The sequence below is a fragment of the Oryx dammah genome, unplaced genomic scaffold, assembly GCF_014754425.2.
Source record: "Oryx dammah isolate SB20612 unplaced genomic scaffold, SCBI_Odam_1.1 HiC_scaffold_21, whole genome shotgun sequence".
NCBI classification, from domain to species: domain Eukaryota; kingdom Metazoa; phylum Chordata; class Mammalia; order Artiodactyla; family Bovidae; genus Oryx; species Oryx dammah.
Window position 1 is genome coordinate 65084477 of NW_024070205.1, and position 23592 is coordinate 65108068.

The 23592-nt window shown below is 38.3% G+C and overlaps 1 protein-coding gene across 3 annotated transcripts in view; it reads right to left on the reverse strand.

Moving 5' to 3' along the window:
• The window catches only part of BRINP3 (BMP/retinoic acid inducible neural specific 3), a 480300-nt gene that overhangs the window by 272786 nt on the left and 183922 nt on the right, over window positions 1–23592 (reverse strand). The gene's annotated exons all lie outside the window — the stretch shown is intronic.

Below are 23592 nucleotides of genomic sequence, written 5' to 3' on the forward strand. Positions count from 1 at the left end.
CTGAAAATGAAGAGAGGGATGTCTCTGGGAGTCCTGTGATTAAGACTTTGCTTTCCAATGCTGGGATGTGAGTTCAATCCCTGGCTGAGGACCTAAGATCCCACGTGCCTCTCAGCCAAAAAACAAAAACAGAAAACAGAAACAATATAATAAACAAATAAAAACTTTCAAAATTGGTCCACATCAAAAAAAAAAAAAAAAAAAAACAATGGAGGAGAGAATCAGAGAAATGGCAGCATAAGAAAGATTTGGTATGGCAATGCTGACTTGAAGAGAGAGGGGGGTTGGCAAAGGAATTAATTTTCCTCCAGGGCCTTTAAAATAAGTAGAGAACTACTGACATCCTCTTAGTAAAAAGCCATATTGAACTTATGGCCCCCAGAACTAAAAGAAAATAAATCTGTGTTGTGTTAAGCTATCAAGTTTGTGATTATTTGTTACAACAGCAACCGAAACTAATACAGAATTCTATATTGGGATCCTCAATGTACTAATAAGAAGTATGGCATTTCCATGATGAATCATTTACAATTTACAAGCAGAAAAGTAGCAAAAAGTTTGTGTTATAGAAAGTAACACTACTGTTACACAAGATTTAGCAGCTGAAAGTGAAAGAAGAAGGTAATCAATACTGAAGATACATATTACCAATAAGCTGCCATGAAGAAAGGTGCTAAAGACAGTAAGCAAATGAAAAACAGGGCCCTTGCCTCCAGTCCAAAAAGATATTCTAGGACTAAAACAATCACATATAATCACAATAAAATTTGAAAGAGCACCACTATGCAAAAACCAGAGAGATAACTGAACTCAAGGTAAGATGCCAGAAAGATTCAAAGGAAAGCCCTAGAAAAAATGACATTTGAGGTAAAAGAGGGTAATAGGAGTCAAAATTCTTCAGGAGAAGTATGAAACTGAAAAAGAAATCAGTTCAGTTCAGTTTAGTTCAGTCGCTCAGTCGTGTCCGACTCTGCGACCCCATGAATCGCAGCACGCCAGGCCTCCCTGTTCATCACCAACTCCCGGAGTTCACTAAGACTCACATCCATCAAGTCAGTGATGGCATCCAGCCATCTCATCCTCGGTCATCCCCTTCTCCTCCTGTCCCCAATCCCTCCCAGCATCAGAGTCTTTTCCAATGAGTCAACACTTCGCATGAGGTGGCCAAAGTACTGGAGCTTCAGCTTTAGCATCATTCCCTCCAAAGAAATCCCAGGGCTGATCTCCTTTAGAATGGACTGGTTGGATCTCCTTGCAGTCCAAGGGACTCTCAAGAGTCTTCTCCAACACCACAGTTCAAAAACATCAATTCTTCGGTGCTCAGCCTTCTTCACAGTCCAACTCTCACATCCATATATGACCACAGGAAAAACCACAGTCTTGACTAGACGGACCTTAGTCGGCAAAGTAATGTCTCTGCTTTTGAATATGCTATCTTGGTTGGTCATAACTTTTCTTCCAAGGAGTAAGCATCTTTTAATTTCATGGTTGCAGTCACCATCTGCAGTGATTTTGGAGCCCCCAAAAATAAAGTCTGACACTGTTTCCCCATCTATTTCCCATGAAGTGATGGGACCAGATGCCATGATCTTCGTTTTCTGAATGTTGAGCTTTAAGCCAACTTTTTCACTCTCCTCTTTCACTTTCATCAAGAGGCTTTTTAGTTCCTCTTCACTTTCTGCCATAAGAGTGGTGTCATCTGCATATCTGAGGTTATTGATAGTTCTGCCGGCAATCTTGATTCCAGCTTGTGTTTCTTCCAGTCCAGCATTTCTCATGATGTACTCTGCATATAAGTTAAACAAGCAGGGAGACAATATACAGCCTTGACGCACTCCTTTTCCTATTTGGAACCAGTCTGTTGTTTCATGTCCAGTTCTAACTGTTGCTTCCTGACCTGCATACAGATTTCTCAAGAGGAAGGTCAGGTGGTCTGGGATTCCCATCTCTTTCAGAATTTTCCACATTTTATTATGATCCACACAGTCAAAGGCTTTGGCATAGTCAATAAAGCAGAAATAGATGTTTTTCTGGAATTTTCTTGCTTTTTCCATGATCCAGCGGATGTTGGCAATTTGATCTCTGCTTCCTCTGCCTTTTCTGAAACCAGCTTGAACATCAGGAAGTTAGTCTATAGTAAAAAAGAGCCTGGGTGTGTAGCATAATATATGATTGATTTGTTGACAAATAAGCAAGTGACTAAAGATCATATGAGGCTTCCCTGGTAGCACAGTGATAAGAATCCATCTGCCAAGCAGGAGACACAGTTTCAATTCTTGGATTGGGAAGATCCCCTAGAGAAGGAAATGGCACCCGACTCAGTATTCTCTCCTGGAAAAATCCCATATACAGAAAAACCTGGTGGCCTACAGTCCATGGGGTCACAAAAGAGTTGGAACAACTTTGCAACTAAGCAACAAAAGTTAGTATTTCCAACATAAAGAAGTTCTAGGTCATGACAAAGTCAGGACTATGACCAAGAAAATGGTTGTTCAAGTAAACTGAAGGTGTAAAGCACTAACTATGAAAATGTAGAGGAACTAAAAGCCTAACATAGTGAGTGTGTGGCCCTCAAGTCACTTAGTCGTGTCTGACTCTTTGCAACCCCATGGATTGTAGCCCACCAGGCTCCACGGTCCACGGGATTTTCCAGGCATGAATACTGTAGTGGGTTGCCGCTTCCTTCTCCAGGGGATCTTCCTAACCCAGGGATCAAACCAGGTCTCCCGCATTGTAGGCAGACGCTTTACAGTCTGAGCTACCAGGGAAGCCCATGTGTATGTGGCCCAAATGGATGTAAAAATTAACCCTATCTAATAGTCAAGGAACCAGAGATAATACTGCCAACATCCGCTGGCTCACTGAAAAAGTGAGAGAGTTTCAGAAAAATATCTAGTTCTGTTTTATTGACTATGCCAAAGCCTTTGACTGTGTGGATCACAACAAACTGTGGAAAAATCTTAAAGACATGAGAATACCAGACCAACCAGACCTGCCTCCTAAGAAATCTGTATGCAGGTCAAGCAGCAACAGTTAGAACTGGACATGGAACAACAGACTGGTTCCAAATTGGGAAAGGAGTACGTCAAGGTGGTATGTTGTCACCCAGCTTATTTAACTTATATGCAGATTACATCATGAGAAATGCCAGGCTGGATGAAGCACAATATGGAATCAAGATTTCTGGGAGAAATATCAATAATCTTAGATATGCAGATGACACCACCCTTATGGCAGAAAGTGAAGAAGAACGAAAGAGCCTATTGATGAAAGTGAAACAGGAGAGTGAAAAAGTTGGCTTAAAACCTAGCATTCAGAAGACTAAGATTATGGCATCTGGTACAATCAGTTCATGGCAAATAGATGGGAAACCATGGAAACAGGGACAGACTTTATTTTAGGGGGCTCCAAAGTCACTGCAGATGGTGACTGCAGCCATGAAGTTAAAAGACGCTTGCTCCTTGGAAGAAAAGTTATGACCAACCTAGACAGCATATTAAAAAATAGAGATATTACTTTGCCAACAAAGGTCTGTCTAGTCAAAGCTATGGTTTTCAAGTAGTCATGAATGGATGTGAGAGTTGGACTATAAAGAAAGCTGAGCGCCAAAGAATGGACGCATTTGAACTGTGGTGTTGGAGAAGCTTGAGAGTCTGTTCAACAGCAGAGACCCGATCAGTTAATCCTAAAGGAAGTCAGTCCTGACTATTCATTGGAAGGACTGATGCTGAAGCTAAAACTCCAATACTTTGGCCACCTGACGTGAAGAACTGATCACTGGAAAAGACCCTGAAGCTGGGAAAGATTGAAGGCATGAGGAAAAGGGGACAACAGAAGATGAGATGGGTGGATGGCATCACCAACTCAACGGGCATGAGTTTGAGTAAATGCTGGGAGTTGGTGATGAACAGGGAAGCCTGGCACACTGCAGTCCATGGGGTCGCAAAAAGTTAGACACGACTGAGCGACTGAACTGAACTGAATAGTCAAGACTTGGTTTAAGAGGAATGTATAGAGACTGAAAGGAGATCCAACCAGTCCATTCTAAAGGAGATCGGTCCTGGGTGTTCTTTGGAAGGAATGATGCTAAAGCTGAAACTCCAGTACTTTGGCCACCTCATGCGAAGAGTTGACTCATTGGAAAAGACTCTGATGCTGGGAGGGATTGGGGGCAGGAGGAGAAGGGGACGACAGAGGATGAGATGGCTAGATGGCATCATCGACTTGATGGACATGAGTCTGAGTGAACTCTGGGAGTTGGTGATGGACAGGGAGGCCTGGTGTGTTGCAATTCATGGGGTCGCAAAGAGTTGGACATGACTGAGCGACTGAACTAACTAAGTATAGAGCCTTTTGATAACAGTCTTCAGTTAATGTCATGAAATAACCTATTTGTCAATATTTTCCACTGATGAGGAGGGAGCAGGGGGGAAATGGTCTGATAGCTGGAGTTTTTAAACAGCGGAGGATTCTATTAAAGTGCAGAGGCAATATGGACAGTTAGGAAGTAATAACACTTTAGTGGTGCAAGGGAGTAAATTTAAGGTAAGGAAGGGTGTGTGAAAATAAGATTCTCCTTGATTTGGCTGCAGGGAAAATAGCTTCAGTGCGGTGCTGGGTGTCAATTATATCACTAGGAGGTAAAGAAGCTTACTGTGTGGGAAGCTTATTTACTATGAAATCAGATGTTCCAGAGGTATGGGGAAAATGCCAGGTAGGGGTCAGATTAAAGGGAAGTTGCTTCAGCAGAGAAGTAACACACTGATATCTGAAAGACTAGCAGAGAACAGAGATCATGGGGACACTCTGTATCCAGGGATTTTTGCATTCATGGATTCCACCAACCACAGATTAAAAATATTAGAAAAAATTACAGAAAGATCCTAAAAACAAATCTTGAATTTGCTGTGCACCCAGCAAAAATTTACATAGTATTTATTTTGTATTTAGTACCATTTACAAACATTTACAGTAAGCATTATAAGTACTATAGATGATTTGAAGTATGTGCATGCCTGCTCAGTTGCTCAGGAGTGTCTAACTCTTTGCAATCCTATGGACTGTAGCCTGCCAGGCTCTTCTGTTCATGGGATTACCTAGGCAAGAATACTAGAATGGGCTGCCATTTCCTTCCTTAGGAGATCTTCCCACCCCAGGGATCGAACCCACATCTCCTGTGTTTCCTGCATTAGCAGGCAGATTCTTTACCACTGAGCCACCCAGGAAGCCTAATTTGAAGTATATTAATATGTATAGGTTAGATGCAGATACTGTGCCATTTTATATAAGAGACTTGAGTATAAACAGATTTTGGCATCCAAAGGGGACCTGGAACCAGCCCCCCAGAGCCCGTGCAGTACAGCTGTACTGAGGGACAGCTGTAATGAGCAGTTTCTATATGAAACACTAAGCGGTGATGTACATGTGTAGAATGAATGTACCATCTAGAAGTCATAGGATGGAAAACTTGCTAGGGTCTATTTTAATAGACAAAATAAAAGATAATAAGAAAAATAAAGTCACAGAAGGAATAAATAAAAAATAAGAGAATCATTAAGTGTCTGAATCTATAAGATTTAGCTGCTGCTGCTGCTGCTAAGTCAATTCAGTTGTGTCCGACTCTGTGCAACCCCATAGATGGCAGCCCACCAGGCTCCCCCATCCCTGGGATTCTCTAGGCAAGAACACTGGAGTGGGTTGCCATTTCCTTCTCCAGTGCATGAAAGTGAAAAGTGAAAGTGAAGTCATTCAGTAGTGCCCAGCTCTTAGCAACCCTGTGGACTGCAGCCTACCAGGCTCCTCCATCCATGAGATTTTCCAGGCAGAAGTACTGGAGTGGGTTGCCATTGCCTTCTCCATAAGGTTTAGCTGCTATAACTTAAAAGTATGAAAGGGAAAGGTGAAAGAGAAAATTCTGACGTTGCTATTCGGTGAAATTAGATGGCTGATGATGATAAATAAGAACATACATGATCAGTTCAGTTCAGCTCAGTTGCTCAGTCGTGTCCAACTCTTTGCGACCCCATGAATCGCAGCATGCCAGGCCTCCCTGTCAATCACCATCTCCCGGAGTTCACTCAGACTCACGTCCATTGAGTCCGTGATGCCATCCAGCCATCTCATCCTGGGTCGTGCCCTTCTCCTCCTGCCCCCAATCCCTCCCAGCATCAGAGTCTTTTCCAATGAGTCAACTCTTCGCATGAGGTGGCCAAAGTACTGGAGTTTCAGCTTTAGCATCATTCCTTCCAAAGAAATCCCAGGGTTGATCTCCTTCAGAATGGACTGGTTGGATCTCCTTGCAGTCCAAAGGACCCTCAAGAGTCTTCTCCAACACCACAGTTCAAATGCATCAATTCTTCAGTGCTCAGCCTTCTTCACAGTCCAAATCTCACATCCATACATAACCACAGGAAAAACCATAGCCTTGACTAGACGGACTTTAGTCGGCAAAGTAATGTCTCTGCTTTTGAATATACTATCTAGGTTGGTCATAACTTTTCTTCCAAGGAGTAAGCGTCTTTTAATTTCATGGCTGCAGTCACCATCTGCAGTGATTTTGGAGCCCAAAAAAATAAAGTCAGACACTGTTTCTATTGTTTCCCCATCTATTTCCCATGAAGTGATGGGACCAGATGCCATGATCTTCGTTTTCTGAATGTTGAGCTTTAAGCCAGCTTTTTCACTCTCCTCTTTGACTTTCAACAAGAGGCTTTTTAGCTCCTCTTCACTTTCTGCTATGACGGTGGTGTCATCTGCATATCTGAGGTTATCGATATTTCTCCCGGCAATCTTGACTCCAGCTGTGTTTCTTCCAGCCCAGCGTTTCTCATGATGTACTCTGCATAGAAGTTAAATAAGCAGGGTGACAATATACAGCCTTGACGTGCTCCTCTTCCTATTTGGAACCAGTCTGTTGTTCCATGTCCAATTCTAACTGGTGCTTCCTGACCTGCATATAGTTTTCTCAAGAGGCAGGTCAGGTGGTCCGGTATTCCTATCTCTTTCAGAATTTTCCACAGTTTATTGTGATCCACACAGTCAAAGGCTTTGGCATAGTCAATAAAGCAGAAATAGATGGTTTTCTGGAACTCTCTTGCTTTTTCCATGATCCAGCAGATGTTGTCAATTTGATCTCTGGTTCCTCTGCCTTTTCTAAAACCAGCTTGAACATCAGGGAGTTCACAGTTCACGTATTGCTGAAGTCTGGCTTGGAGAATTTTGAGCATTACTTTACTAGCATGTGAGATGAGTGCAATTGTGCGGTAGTTTGAGCATTCTTTGGCATTGCCTTTCTTTGGGATTGGAATGAAAACTGACCTTTTCCAGTCCTGTGGCCACTGCTGGGTTTTCCAAACTTGCTGGCATATTGAGTGCAGCACTTTCACAGCATCATCTTTCAGGATTTGAAACAGCTCAACTGGAATTCCATCACCTCCACTAGCTTTGTTTGTAGTGATGCTTTCAAAGCCCCACTTGACTTCACATTCCAAGATGTCTGGCTGTAGATTAGTGATCACATCATCATGATTATCTGGGTTGTGAAGATCTTTTTTGTAGAGTTCTTCCATGTATTCTTGCCACCTCTTCTTAATATCTTCTGCTTCTGTTAGGTCCAGACCATTTCTGTCCTTTATCGAGCCCATCTTTGCATGAAATGTTCCCTTGGTATCTCTAATTTTCTTGAAGAGATCTCTAGTCTCCATTCTGTTGTTTTCCTCTATTTCTTTGCATTGATCACTGAAGAAGGCTTTCTTATTTCTTCTTTCTATTCTTCGGAACTCTGCATTCAGATGCCTATATTTTTCCTTTTCTCCTTTGCTTTTAGCCTTTCTTCTTTTCACAGCTATTTGTAAAGCCTCCCCAGACAGCCATTTTGCTTTTTTGCTTTTTTGAACAGTAGGAAAAAGCAAAATGATAGGATACCACAAGAGGAACTCCCCAGGTCATTAGGTGCTCAATATGCTCCTGGAGATCAGTGGAGAAATAACTCCAGAAAGAATGAAGGGATGGAGCCAAGGCAAAAACAATACCCAGCTGTGGATGTGACTGGTGATAGAAGCAAGATCCGATGCTGTAAAGAGCAATATTGCATAGGAACCTGGAATGTCAAGTCCATGAATCAAGGCAAATTGGAAGTGGTCAAACAAGAGATGGCAAGGGTGAACATCGACATTCTAGGAATCAGCGAACTAAAATGGACTGGAATGGGTGAATTTAACTCAGATGACCATTACATCTACTACTGCGGGCAGGAATCCCTCAGAAGAAATGGAGTAGCCATCATGGTCAACAAAAGAGTTCGAAATGCAGTACTTGGATGGCAATCTCAAAAATGACAGAATGATCTCTGTTCGTCTCCAAGGCAAACCATTCAGTATCACAGTTATCCAAATCTATGTCCCAAACAGTAATGCTGAAGAAAGTGAAGTTGAATGGTTTTATGAAGACCTACAAGATCTTTTAGAACTAACACCCAAAAAAGATGTCCTTTTCATTATAGGGGACTGGAATGCAAAAGTAGGAACTCAAGGAAACACCTGGACTAACAGGCAAATTTGGCCTTGGAATGCAGAATGAAGCAGGGCAAAGACTAATAGAGTTTTGCCAAGAAAACACACTGGTCATAGCAAACACCCTCTTCCAACAACACAAGAGAAGACTCTACACATGGACATCACCAGATGATCAACACCGAAATCAGACGGATTATATTCTTTACAGCCAAAGATGGAGAAGGTCTATACTGTCAACAAAAACAAGACCAGGAGCTGACTGAGGCTCAGATCATGAACTCCTTATTGCCAAATTCAGACTTAAATTGAAGAAAGTAGGGAAAACCGCTAGACCATTCAGGTATGACTTCAATCAAATCCCTTATGATTATACAGTGGAAGGGAGTAATAGATTTAAGGGTCTAGATCTGATAGACAGAGTGCCTGATGAACTATGGAATGAGGTTCGTGACACTGTACAGGAGACAGGGATCAAGACCATCCCCATGGAAAAGAACATACATGATAAGGAGTGAGATTTGGACCAGTGTGTCATTTTTTCATTTATTAAGCCTGAGGCATTAGGGACATCCCAGAGGAGATATTTACCAAATCATCTGAAATTTTGTTCTGAAATTCAGAGATCAGGGGATTATGTGAGGGATTAATCTATACTCTCCAACATCATCAAGATAGAACTATAGTTAAAGCTATGTTAAATATATGATCACCTATAGAGAAAGAAGTATAAGAAGAAAATACTAAGAATGAATCACTAAGAGAAATGATCATTTAAAGTATGGACAGAGTGAAAGGTAAGACAGAAAGCTATGGAATGTTCTGGGAGTTAGGACCAGAACTAGAAATGATAGGGACTTTGGAAAGCAAGTATTAACTGTGGTCAACTTCTACAAAGTGTTGCAAGGAAGAGCCAGTTCTGACTCCACGATGGATCTGTTTCTTTGACTTTTAACCTTTGTTTGTCATTGCTTTCTTATTGTAATCAAACAAAATAACATGCCCTGGGGAGCCCTGCCCTTCTGCCTGAAGAGATCAACACATCCCTTCCCTGAGATTGGCCCATTCCAAGAGATTTACAAGAAAATGGTCTTTACTTCCTCAACTCCTCCCTCTCTTCATTCTATCAAAGAAATTTGCATATAGACCCCCACAAGATGGTTATTTTGAGAGGTTAGTCTGCCATCTTCTTGGTCAGTCAACTTTCCAAATAAAGTCATATTCCTTGCCTCAACATCATGTCTTTTGGTTAACTGGCCTGCTGTGTGGTGAGCAGACCAAGTTAGGACTCCGTAGCAAAAGTAGTCGAATAATAATTGGAAATGTTAATTAAGTACTTCGTTTCACATATTGTTCCAAATATAGTGTGTATTTTAACCCATTAAGTCGTCGTAGCAGTGAGTACTAACTGATCACCAATACCGTTCCTTTATTTTTCCTGCATGCACAGATGGATACCATGCCTCCTTCTCAGTGTGGATTCACTCTGTAATTAAGTTCTAACTACTAGAATGGATGTCTACAACATCCATTCCTGGGCAACCAAACCTCCAACACAACGTGCTTTTCCTACCTATTTTTTAAGGGCAGCCTCACAAAATCTCCATTAAGTTGAGAGAGAGGAAGGCATGGGGCTAAAAGTCAAATACATAGAGATCTTGAGAACTAAAGCTCCATAAAAACTTTGAGTGGGAACTTTACATGGCACTGGAAGCAAATAGATTGAAAGAACACCAGTTTTTTGTGGACCTTGTATTGACAAAGAAACCATAAACCTGAATTAAACAAAAAATAATGAGAAAATTATTTACCTGTTTAAACCTTGAAAATATTTAACTGCTTGAGCCTTAAATGCCCACCCTAGAATAAGAAGCAGACCCCAGAAGCAGTGGGGACCCCAAGGATGAAACTCTACCCTAATGCCTGTTGCAAAGGTAGCCATGAAAAGCAAGGGACAAGGAAGAATCTTCAAGATGGAAGAGTTGAGGACCAGAAGAGGACACACACAACTAATTTTCTCACAGACAGTGGAACCTAAGTTTAATTAATCTATCTATTGCTAGGGTAGGGAATCTTCAGCGTGTCTAACACCAGAACTGCATACTACCTATTGGTCAACAATTACTGGATGTCTTCTAGTCTTCCCTCTTCTGAATGAGATTGTATTATGGCTGTCCAGTCTCCAGTCCATAGAATAAGTCTCTAGTTCATTAGTTGAAAGAACTCTGCTACATTCAATGCAATAACAATAAAACTTTGATTTGTCTTCCTTGGGGTGGGTGTAAATATATTTTATATATAAAAGAAGAAGGTTGAATAGATATTTGTGATCCAAAAGGGTGGACTTTTACAGAAATTGCTAGTTGATCACCACTCTCAGTTCTTCCTGTACACAAAGCCAAAACCACAATTTCCAGTTCCCTATACTACTTTCCGCTGGATCATGGAAAAAGCAAGAGAGTTCCAGAAAAACATCTATTCTGCTTTATTGACTATGCCAAAGCCTTTGACTGTGTGGATCACAATAAATTGTGGAAAATTCTGAAAGAGGTGAGAATACCAGACCACCTGATCTAACTCTTGAGAAATCTATGTGGAGGTCAGGAAGCACCAGTTAGAACTGGACATGGAACAACAGACTGGTTCCAAATAGGAAAAAGAGTATGTCAAGGCTGTATACTGTCACCCTGCTTATTTAACTTCTATGCAGAATACATCATGAGAAACACTGGGCTGGAAGAAGCACAAGCTGGAATCAAGATTTCTGGCAGAAATATCAATAACTTCAGATATGCAGATGACATCACCTTGTGGCAGAAAAGGAAGAGAAACTAAAAAGCTTCTTGATGAAAGTGAAAGAGGAGAGTGAAAAAGTTGGCTTAAAGCTCAACATTCAGAAAACGAAGATAATGGCATCTGGTCCCATCACTTCATGGGAAATAGATGGGGAAACAGTGGAAACAGTGTCAGACTTTATTTTTGGGGGCTCCAAAATCACTGCAGATGGTGACTGCAACCATGAAATTAAAAGATGCTTCCTCCTTGGAAGAAAAGTTATGACCAACCTAGATAGCATATTCAAAAGCAGACATTACTTTGCCAACAAAGGTCCATCTAGTCAAGGCTATGTTTTTTCCAGTGGTCATGTGTGGATGTGAGAGTTGGACTGTGAAGAAAGCTTAGCACTGAAGAATTGATGCTTTTGAACTGTGGTGTTGGAGAAGACTCTTGAGAGTCCCTTGGACTGCAAGGAGATCCAACCAGTCCATTCTGAAGGAGATCAGCCCTGGGATTTCTTTGGAAGGAATGATGCTAAAGCTGAAACTCCAGTACTCTGGCCACCTCACGCGAAGAGTTGACTCATTGGAAAAGACTGATGCTGGAAGGGATTGGGGGCAGGGAAGGGGACGACAGAGGATGAGATGGGTGGATGGCATCACGGACTCGATGGACGTGAGTCTGAGTGAACTCTGGGAGTTGGTGATGGACAGGGAGGCCTGGTGTGCTGTGATTTATGGGATTGCAAAGAGTTGGACACGACTGAGCGACTGAACTGAACTGAACTGAACTGACCCTCTTTTCTATGTTGATAGAAATAGCCATATGATTGAGCGCTAGTAAAAATATTGCAGACAGAAATGATCAGACCCATTTCTAAACCTGCTGCAGGAAAATATCTCATGGCACGTTCTCCATGATCCATTCTAACCAACAACTTCACGTGGATAGAGTGGAAGATGATAGAGCTGTCAGTAACGTAGGGCTCCTGAATGATTTCTATTAGCAGTGTAGCAAAAAGAACAAGTAAAATGTCAACTTGAGTCGTCCTCCCAAATACAAAGCAGAGGACAAGAGCACACAAATCATTAGAGCAATCATATTGTAGATTGATCTTCAAAGATATTCATGTACACAGTAATTTTTATCATTTCTTGAACACTTAAGTTTCAGAAAATGTTCTAAGCAATACGGGCACAGGTGAGAAAAATAAAGGACAAAAGTCCCTAAACAAGATAATTTCAGATAAAAATAAATGCTCTAAAAGAAAAAATAAAAGTCTCAGCACTCTTACCTCTGCAGACCAGGAATATGAACATTGAAATGTTCTGTGAATGCCAAAAAATGTTTAGTCACTGAAACCTGGGAGTTTGTCACAGTAGCTAACTGAATTTCAAGAGACTTTCCTACAACTTTTAGGCAGATTCAATTATTAACTTCAGAGATAAGAAAATGGAGACACTGAAAAGTCAGGTTACTCACCCAAGGTTACACTAGTTAGTATGTAGCAGAGCAGAATTGAACCCAGCCAGTTTGCTTACATGGCTTAGAAGTGTTTTATCCTATGACACAAAGTCTTTGAGATTGAACAAGAATAAACATTGATGATTCTGGGAATCATTATTTTAGAGTAGTAATGAAGATAAGGTATGATTGTGTACAGAAGATTTAAAGAGAGTGGATATAAATGATTTTAGTGAATCTCTTATCCAAGATCAATCATGTTCATAAATCTTGAGAAACTCAGCATTATAAAGCTTACAGGTACCTATGAGACTTCTAAAATCTGAATACCATTTTATTTCTAGGCAAAAACATATCAATGATTATATTCACCCTGAATATAAAAGACTTGCTGGGCTTACCAACTTAGCATTCTTTGTAGTCAATGTAAGCAAAGAAAAGGGTCAATACAGAAAAACTGTTAATTTTTTGTAACGGATTCTCCTCTTTCATTATGCTAAAATATCTCTGAAATACTTGACTTTCAAAAAGCAATTGCTGTCAACAGCAGCCTATCAAAGGGTCTTTATTTTTGAAGAAGCAGGACACATAGAAATCGTTGCTAAGTTTTAGACTGAAAATGGATAAGGCTGTAATTACCCTAGCCCAACCTCAAACATTCCTAGGAGCAGCTATTCCAAGTTTTTCTCTCTTGTCTCAAATCTCAGCAGTGCTCCCACATTGTCCACTTACTGCCTTGCCTCCAATTTTATAGTAGAAATTGAGGCTAATAAGGAGAAAGTACTTCAAATTCCTCATCTTCATTTCTTGAGTTGCCTTTCAAAGTTCCCGCCCACTCCCTCTGCCCATCTGTCACAGGGAAGGTGGTGATGTCCTTTCATTTTGGACCCTGGCTATGAGTTCCTCATCCCAGTTTCAAGCTCTTTGTTCCATCAATGACTACCTTTCTCTTGCATTTTTAATCATGCTATCTCTGCCATACATTAGTCCCAGTTCTTTAGAAAGTCATTCTGGGGAAAAAAAATCACATTGAACTATTGTCAATTTCCAAATATAGTGCCTATTTCCTCATACACCCATTCCTAGCCCCATTTTTTTACCTGCTAGATAGCCCTCTTCCTTATCTTTGCCTGTTTCAATCACATTCATCCTGCAATATTTTGACCTTAATTTCTCCTTCTCAGTAAAACCTTTACCAGTTTCAGTGGACAGAATTATTCAGCTGGGTTACTTTCTGGCCACGATTGATTGATATCTTTCTTTATATTAGCTGTTTTAAAAAAATAGTTTATCTGTTACATGTCGGTCTCCCTCGTAGACTGAAAACAGAGTTCATGTGTAAGCATAATCAGTCCTGAGCACAAAGACTGGCATTTCAATGCTCAGTATATATTTGTCACAATGAATGAAAATACTATTCAAAGAAAGAAAGAAAAGAAGATACACATTTCCTCTTTCTTTATATTGGTAAAAACTTTGGACAAGGGAAGATTTGCTCAAACTGACTGCTTTAAGATGGACCTTAAAACTAGACTTCTTGGATGATAATATCAATATAGTAATACCTGTCATTACATCTCTTCCCAAGAATCTTTTTTCCTTTTCACCTGAGCTCTCATTTCCATTCTTATTTCATTTACCTTTATCTAATATTTTCAGAACTTTTGTATATATAGGAAAGGAAAGGAAGGTGAAATCGCTCAGTCGTCCGACTCTTTGCGACCCCATGGACAGTAACCTACCAGGCTCTTCTGTCCATGGGATTTTCCAGGCAGAGTACTGAAGTGGGTAGCCATTTCCTTCTCCAGGGGATCTTCCCGACCCAGCGATCGAACCCGGGTCTTCCGCATTGCAGGCGGATGCTTTACCGTCTGAGCCACCAGGGAAGCCTTTGTATACTTTGTCTCATTTCTATAAAGAGCTTAACTTAAAATATTTTGACTTGATCCAATATTTGCTTAGAGAAATGGGGTTGTATAAAACAGTTTATCTCAAGTCTTTTTTACCCCATAAAGTATTTTTTTAAATGAGTGTTTATATTTTGTCACCAACTGTCCATGAAACCCAATCTTCCAACATGTTTACCAAGGCAATGCACCCTTGGACTTACGGTTCTCCTTGTGTCTGGTGATAAATGTGGGGGTAGAGAAAATTTTTAAATTATTATAATCTCTCCCTTCCATTTTTATTCTCCTGTGTAAAAGAATAAAGAGTATATCAGGATTAATTCTTTTGCTTCAGAGTTGGTTCACCCAAATTGATCCTTAAATTATGAAGCTGGGTCACATTCTGACTGGTTCCTCTTCCCCAAAATGATTACATCAGACATAGAGTCTTATGTTTCCTTATATCCTTCGCTCCTTTAAGTAGGTGAACAGTTTAAGTAATTTATCTTATTGAATGAGTATTTCCCTGATGGCTCAGTCGGTAAAGAATCTGCCTGCAATACAGGGGACCTGGTTCAGTCACTGATTCGAGAAGTTCCCCTGGAGTAGGAAATGTTTAGAAAAATAATGAACTGTCTTATTTTTTCCAAGATGTATTGAGAGCAAGGTTAGACTTCATTAAACAACATAACCCTACCATCCTTTGGATCAAAGTATTGAAGAATAGGGTTATGTCACAGAAGAATGAATCAAAGCTAATCTCCACCATTAGACTGCAAGGAGATCAACCCAGTCAATCCTAAAGGAAATCAGTCCTGAATATTCATTGAAAGGACTGATGCTGAAGCTGAAACTCCAATACTTTGGCCATCTGATACGAAGAACTGACTCATTGGAAAAGACCCTGATGCTGGGAAAGATTGAAGGCAGGAGGAGAAGGGGACAACAGAGGATGAGATGGTTGGATGGCATCAACAACTCGATGGACATGAGTTTGAGCAAGCTCTGGGAGTTGGTGATGGACAGGGAAGCCTGGCACACTGCAATCTATGGGGTTGCAAAGAGTTAGACATGACTAAGCAACTGAACTGAACTGAATCTTCATAAACTCAATAGCCAATTACAAATATCAGAGGTGGAAGGAAGTGATTACCTTTATATTTATTATCCTCAATTTGAACAAAATAACAATGTTTTGAGTAAGTTGAAAAATATCTTTAATTTATATTCTCAATACTTTTAAATTAACTATTTATAAATCATGTATAAAACAAAATTCCAGTGGAGAAATATTTGAAAACACAGTAAAATCTCAAGTATTTGATATTTTTAAATAAAAATTAGACTTCTATATTTGGAAATCTTAAAAAATGATAGAATCAATGGTTTGTGTAGTGAATGCTATCTCTTGATTAAGAAATAAGATTTTTTTCAGTTCCACTAGTTTTACATTTTAACTGACTAAACATGTCATTTAGTCATCATCATTTTTATGAATTGTTTTTTGATTATCTTTGGAAGCACTATAATATCAAAAAAATGTCCTCAATGCATTTTATTTGAAAATAATCATGTCCCTTATTTTCACCCAAAGTGTATAGAACAATCAATATTTTTTAACAATTAATATTTAAACAGTTGATTTTTCCAGGCTAGTATGAAAAATTCATACCATTTGGAAAAAATGTTGCTTGCCATAGCATTTAGTAGATTTTGACTTCAAAATTTATCTTGTTTTACATGTTATCTGCAGAAAAAACATAGGGCTTACAGTAATTGGATGGATTTTTTCTGAAATTAGTAAAATGATGTTTTTAAAAACTATTTGTGTATATATACATACATACATATATGTATACATATATACATACATATACATAATACATATAGAAACCAGATACATACATATATGTATACATGTACAGATACATACATATATGTATACATACATATATACACATACATATATATAATACATATATAAATCAGATACCTTTCAAATCAAATATACCAAGAAATTTCACATAATACATCTAGAAACTGGAGAATTTGAAATTATCAACTACTGTATATAATCAAAATATAAAATTATTTCAAATTTCTGAAAATTTGAAAATTTGCTCTGTGCCTTACCCAGTTCTAGGGGTGATAGGAGTGAAATAAAGTCCTGAGAGGTGGGTCATCTGAGAAGAAAATGGTTCTTTGTCCCTACATATAGTCCAGAAAAAATGCAAGGTGAAGGAAGTGCTTTGCTTGGGAACAAAATACTAGTCTGTACCCAACATTTAAGCAGATGCACCTAAGAGACCTCCGTAGGGATTTGCACGTTTCTCATTCACGCTATAACATCATGGATGTGACTAAGCAGACAGACCTGAGGAAAAAGGAATGGCTTTTAAAGGCTGAAAAAGGGGAATACATAGAGTGAATTTTATCAATGAAGGGCGGTGATAAAGACATTTCAGTGGAATAAATGATGACCTCAGTAACCAGAAACAATCATCTATTACCAGGTCCTAAGTCAATCTTTCCAAACGATTTCAGTGAAAAGGAGAAGGAACACTGAATTGATCAAGTTTAAATTTCGACTCACCCTCCAGGTGGCGCTAGGGGATAAGACCACACACACACACACACACACACACACACACACACACACACACACACGACAAAAGAAAATTCATGTTGAAATGCAAATCTCCTGATAAAAATAAAGATACATTCCTCTTACATCTGCAATTGTGTGACTGTTAGCTGTAAAATCATCATCATCCCCATCATCACCATCACCATGTCCTAAGTGTTCATTTTGTTTCAAGCAGTGATAAAATGCTTCACATTAACCATCTCATTTAATCTGCTGAACGCCTTTAAAGAGTAAGTGATGTTATTCACATCTTTTTACATAACAAAGATCAGGAGTAAGTAACTTGACCAAATCATACTTTAAGGACCCAGGATCTTTACTAGGATTGTATTAATTCAAAGTATTGATAGTTTCTTATTTAAAATATTCATTAACTCTAGGTAGTTAGATCAGCTACCTATAGAAGTAAATAGATACACAGATAGACTTCCATATGATAATAAAATCTCTTTTATACATCTGTCCTAGTCAGTGAGAATTTAATAGGGAGAAAAACTATTTTTCCACCACAAATTTTATCTAAAGTCAGATTTTAAAAATTATATTGTTACTATCATTTTTCTGGTTAGCATAAAAGCCAAATAGAAATTAAAAAGGATATCAGGTTCCTTTGTTTTCACAGTCTCAAGGAATATTGAGTATCAAAATGATGACTTGATTTTCAAATGCAGTTGACATGTTTAGTGATCAAATGGGAGCAGCTGATATGCTCACTAAAGCCATAACATTTACACAAGGAGAAAAAAGATTTGTGACTACTGCAATCTTCATTTGAAGGATGAAGTGTGTTACAGTAGTTTAATATTTTTAATCTGATGAGATTTGCTCAGCTGAGTGAATAAAATAATAATAAATGTTTTAATATTTAACAGATAACAAAATTGTATGTTCTTCAGAGAAATGTTTAAAAGGATATAGAAAGTTTACACAAGAATTTTTTTTCTAATATGCACTGTGACTGGTTATTTAACTGTTCTTTGTGGTTGAATATGATAACTCATGTCACTGAGATTACACAAAAAAGCAAGACAGACATGACAAGCATAGGAGAATCATGAGACAGCTGCATAATTACTGCAAATGAAAGCCTTCAGTTACACGTAAGAAATTGTGAGAGAAAATCCCCCTGCAGTTTCACAGCTTGAGTACACAGAAGTGCTGAGTGATAAATTCTTGGGCTTTTTTGGAAAAAAATATCAACAGTTTTACAACCTGAACTCTATATAAATAGATGAATACAGCATGCTTGTGTTTGTGTGTTAGTTGCTCAGTCATGTCCAGTTCTGAGATACCATGAACCATAGCCCGCCAGACTCCCCTGTCCATGGAATTATCCAGGCAAGAATACTGGAATGGATTGCTATTTCCTTCTCCAGGGGATGTTCCTGACCCAGGGATCAAACCCAGGTCTCCTACACTGCAGGCAGATTCTTTAAGGTCTAAGCCACCGGTATGGAGGACAAATATACCACAGGAAGAGCATGCTTCTGGAATTAAAGATAGGAACTTGAGAAAAACAATAAACAAATACAAATGATGGTTTCATGACCATTTACAGGTTAAGAGCAGCTGAGGCTGTAGTGTGTTCACAATGCAAAAAGTGGGAGGAACATGTGGAAGAAATTGCTAGATATAGTCACACTGTATTGTAATGACAGCTACTAACTTGGGTGGGTAAGCAGCAATGAAAAGAAATCATTCTCTATGATCTGTAGTTATAAAATTTGAATGATGTCTTAAAACTAGGAGGCAGAGGAGAAAGAAGACTTAAAAAGAGGGATTAAACATGAATAGGGCCCAAACTAAGGTAGAAGTTTCAAAAATTATATTCCATTATAATTTTTGGAGATTGAGATCATACTGTCTCCAACACATAATGAGGCTATATTCCAGAGCCAATAATTTTACCACAAGCCATTGAATATGAACATTTTCTCTAACAAATTATTGAATGTTATCAGAAAGAAACAACGAGCTCTTTAGGGGAGAATCTTAGCTTTGATAAATCACTGAATATAGTACTTCACTCTCCAGAATATGATGACAAATATTGCTTTTGAAACATTTGCCAAAGTTTGATAAGTGTTCCTCTTGATTAATTTTGGGGAAGAAAACAACTTGTTTAAACTGTTTCATCAATAATATTTACTATTACTAATTATCAAATATTACTAAGATGTCATTTGTAATATTTTGAATAACAGATATCAGTGTTTATATAATTAGCTGTTAAAAATACTCTGTAACCACAAAGCAATTATTAGTTTGATGATATTTTTTGTCATAAGTTTAGTGAAATAAATTACTTCTAATTGGAACTAGAAGATACGCAAGGAAGCATTAAAAATAACAATACTGATGGCTTTTTAAAAACGGTAGTATTTTACAATCATTAGGTTAGCCAGAGGGAATAAGATTCAGAAAAAAAATGGGAGTTAATAAACAAAAATCTGATAAGACATTGCTTTTAGAGGATGAAAACAAAAGTTATAACATTAAAAAATTTATGATTTTTCAGTATGCACAAATTTTAAAATAAAAAGTTTAAAAATTGAACAAAAGGAGTATCAGTAGGACAAATACATGAAAGTCATAAACATCCAGCGTGTTCATGTGGAAGACTGGCACCCAGAGAAAAGTTTATGCCAAATACAAAGGGAATAAAAATAAATTTAAAGTTATTTTGAATAATAAAGAGATAGTTATCACTTTAAACAGCAAAATCCTTGATTTGCTCACAAAGTCCTCAAAAAATAATATTGAAATGAAATATTTGTTGGTTTTGGAGGGAATGAAGTCCACTAAAGGAAAATTCTGGTGAACAACAATTTATCTTCTTCAAATTCCAGATCTGAAATATTATCGCCTACTATGCCAATAAATGGGCTCACAGAATAATAAAACCACAATCATCAAACACTGAGAAATAATGTACCCAAAATGGTTACGAAGAAATTGATATGGATTTTGAAATTTTGGGGGTGAATAGCAAGTAGATATTCAAACTTTGTGCTGAAGGATTTGATATTAAGTCCATGCAAATGTTAAATCAGAATTGTAAACTAATAGTCGGGATGTAAGAAAGGAGCACTCCTCACGTGTTGATGTAAAGACAAGTCCACTCAAGAAAGTTATCCCATGATCTACTAATACTCAAATAATTAGGCATGTGTCTATTCAAAAACCAGTTTTTAATATGCCTGGAGATCTAATGTTCAGTGTAGTGAGTATAGTCAACAATATTGTATTAGAAACATCAAAATTTCTGAGACAAAATCTTAACTGTCCTCAACACAAAACAAATGACAACTACATGACATTATAAAGGTGTTACTCTAGTTATATTGCAACATATAAATGTATCAAACCAACACACAATTGACCTTAAACTTATACACTGTTATATGTCAATTATATAGCAATGAAAAAATGAGTTCTTGATTGAATGATATAAACTTAATGGACTTTTAAAATTTTACCTATACATTGCAACCACTCGAAAGCACCTTAATTTAGCTATGAAAACTAATATATCTAGATTTTATAAATTAAAGTGAGTTTGTTAGAATAATAGTTTCCTAAGGACTCTTTATTGTTATTTTAGGAAGTCTAATTATTATGCAATGTATAGTGGAGCCTGTTAAACACTCACACAACAGAAAAAGTGTTCTGGTACTCTTGGGCATACCCACAGACATCCAGAGATGACCATGTGACTGACTTCTGCTGTCAATTACAAGCAGAAATTATGTGTGTTCCCTTGCAGGTCAAGCTTGTGAAAAAACACCATCTAAACTTTGGTATGTTCTTTACCTCTTTCCGGAGAAGGCAATGGCAACCCACTACAGTACTCTTGCCTGGAAAATCCCATGGACAGAGGAGCCTGGTAGGCTGCAGTCCATGGGATCGTGAAGAGTCTTCACTTTTCACTTTCATGCATTGAAGAAGGAAATGGCAACCCACTCCAGTGTTCTTGCCTGGAGAATCCCAGGGACGGGGGAGCCTGGTGGGCTACCATCTAAATACAATGAGGTTAACTCCCAGTGCAAACATGAAAACCACATGTTGAAGATAGTAGATTACTCATCTCTATTATATGAGCAAAAAGTAAATCCTATTTATATTGGAACCATGAATTCTTGAGTCTATTTGTTGCAGTAGTGAGCTTACCATAACTAATACACAAAGTTTAGCAACATTGCCAAGCTGCTTCTGTTACATAGACATTTTGGTAGTTTCGTGTTGTTCTTCAGTTGCTAAGTAGTTTATATATTATATATTGATAAAATAAGCCTATATGTCAAAGAATTACATGTATGTGCATAAACATGTGTGTGTGTGTGTGTGTGTGTGTATGTGAGAGAGAGAGAGAGATGTGTGTGTGTGTGTATGTGAGAGAGAGAGAGAGATGTGTGTGTGTGTCTATGTGAATTTGCACAATGTCATCTGTTTTTTCGGAGAAGGCAATGGCACCCCACTCCAGTACTCTTGCCTGGAAAATCCGATGGACGGAGGAGCCGGGTGGGCTGCAGTCCATGAGCTCGCTATGAGTCAGACACGACTGAGCTACTTCACTTTCACTTTTCACTTTCATGCATTGGAGAAGGAAATGGCAACCCACTCCAGTGTTCTTGCCTGGAGAATCCCAGGGACAGAGGAGTCTGGTAGGAGGCCATCAAGGGGGTCGCACAGAGTCGGACACGACTGAAGCGACTTAGCAGCAGCATCTGTTCTTTAGCTCTTAGTTCTTCTACGAACTAAGGTGGGAACGTCTAAGAACTAAGGTGGGAGTAAGTATGGTAGATAAGAATCAAAGGGCAAACTGCCCTAACTAAAGGGTCCATCATCAAGAGGACTTGAAGATCATTGCCAAAGAACTTACAGTTGACTGACCTCATATACTGTATGGTAACCAATTACTAATCATTCTGACTTCATGTTGACCACTACATCTATCCGTTCTGACTGCCTCCCACCTGCGTGCTCACAGTGTGGAATTAAAAATGCCTGCTCTCCTTTACCAGCCTGTTCTCATCAGTGGGAAGAATAGTCAAGCTTGAACTTGTAGTTATCAGAATTCAGCAATGTCTTCTGGTAAGTAGAGAGTTACCAGGACCCTTCTGGAAACAAGAGACCCCTTCTATTTGTTTTGCCTTGTTTACATCTTTTACGTTTATTTTTTGGCAATCCCTGATTGACTGGAAATAAAATCACATTTCTCTGTGCATCAAAGACAAGACAAGCCTTCACAGTGATCTACTATGATTTCTCAAAGGGCATAACAATAAGCCAGATGATTTCTTTTTAATAAATACTTTCTCTAAAAAAAATAACAGAACATGTTTCTTGATTTATCAAAACAATTACACTCTTTGTGTTTCACTGTGAAGGGTTCTCTGATGATTTGTCCCATTTTTCCTTTTCATCCATCAATATACCCACACATTCATCATGTTAAAATTTACCAGACCATTTTTGCAAATAAAACTGCAAAAGTTTTGGATACAAAGATGAAAAACAAATTTGTTCTCATCCCTAACATTTTTAGGTATATTTATTGATAATATCAATTATTAGCTAACAAGAGCTGTTATCAGGCATTATTACCAACATTTCTGTATGTTTCTTATAAGCTTGAAGCCATGCTAAGTGATCTGCATAAATGATCTCATTTAATACCTACAACAGCCAAAGTAGATCTTTTACCTCTATAATATTTTCAAGAGAAAATCAAAGTAAAAAAAAAAATTAAATCCCTAAATGCAGAGGCTATTGAGTGGTGAACCTATGTTTCAAGAACATATTGTTTCCTAAAGCCTTTCTCCTAATGTAAATTCACCGTCAATATAGGTACAGTGATCAAATTCATTAATGTCCCTAAGGTTAGAGGACATATGTATAGTAGGTGGTCAAGTCTTAAATTTTTATGCTATCAAAAGAGTGACAGAATCAAAATAAATATGAAATTAATAGGATGACTAGTATATGTACATTTTAATAGAGTTGAGCCAGATATTCATTTCTAATGATCCAATTATAGCATTGCAATTTAAAGCAATGTTTTAAACTATTTACTCTTCTATTTATGAAATGCTTATAGTGTTGAAAATGAATTTAAAGTTCTAACTTCCAGATTATTTTCTAATGTAGGAAACACCTTAACAACATCCAGAACAATTGGGCATCCATGTCTACATAAAATGTTTCCTGGAAAGAGGAGATCAATTCCTCATAACAGAGCCCAATCTACACTGTGTAATCTTTCTGAAATCTATCCCACTTCTTCTTAACTTCAACTTATTGATCC